Raw genomic sequence first — 466 nt, forward strand, 5'->3', positions numbered from 1 at the left:
TCCTAGACACAGGAATGACAAATGGCAGACAAACAATATGTTCATACGCACATATCATACACCTATATTCGCAAGGATAAATTAAGTATATTTAGCACCCACAACACATACAAGTGAGAAGATTAGGAAGAGATGACACACAATATTATGGGGACAACAATAGCTCAAGCTGAACATTCGTAGTGTGTGTTTCAATCAATCAGTTTATACGCATAATACCTTACCAACGTGCTTATGATTTTAAGGATTCAATGACAAATACATTGTCGGATTTAACAGAAAAAGGACAACTTAAATAGGCTGTATTTCATTTTTTCTGAAGCTTCTGTTTCAGTATGTAATGCATATTTAGAAACGTCTGTAAATTCATGTATTATTTACATGTTTTTTTTTTTTAAATAGAAAATACCATTGCATTGTTTATCATTTACACTCAAAAGAACTGTGATAGAAATAAGCCCTATGT

Source organism: Penaeus monodon, chromosome 28 (genome assembly GCF_015228065.2).
Source record: "Penaeus monodon isolate SGIC_2016 chromosome 28, NSTDA_Pmon_1, whole genome shotgun sequence".
Taxonomy (NCBI): Eukaryota; Metazoa; Arthropoda; class Malacostraca; order Decapoda; family Penaeidae; genus Penaeus; species Penaeus monodon.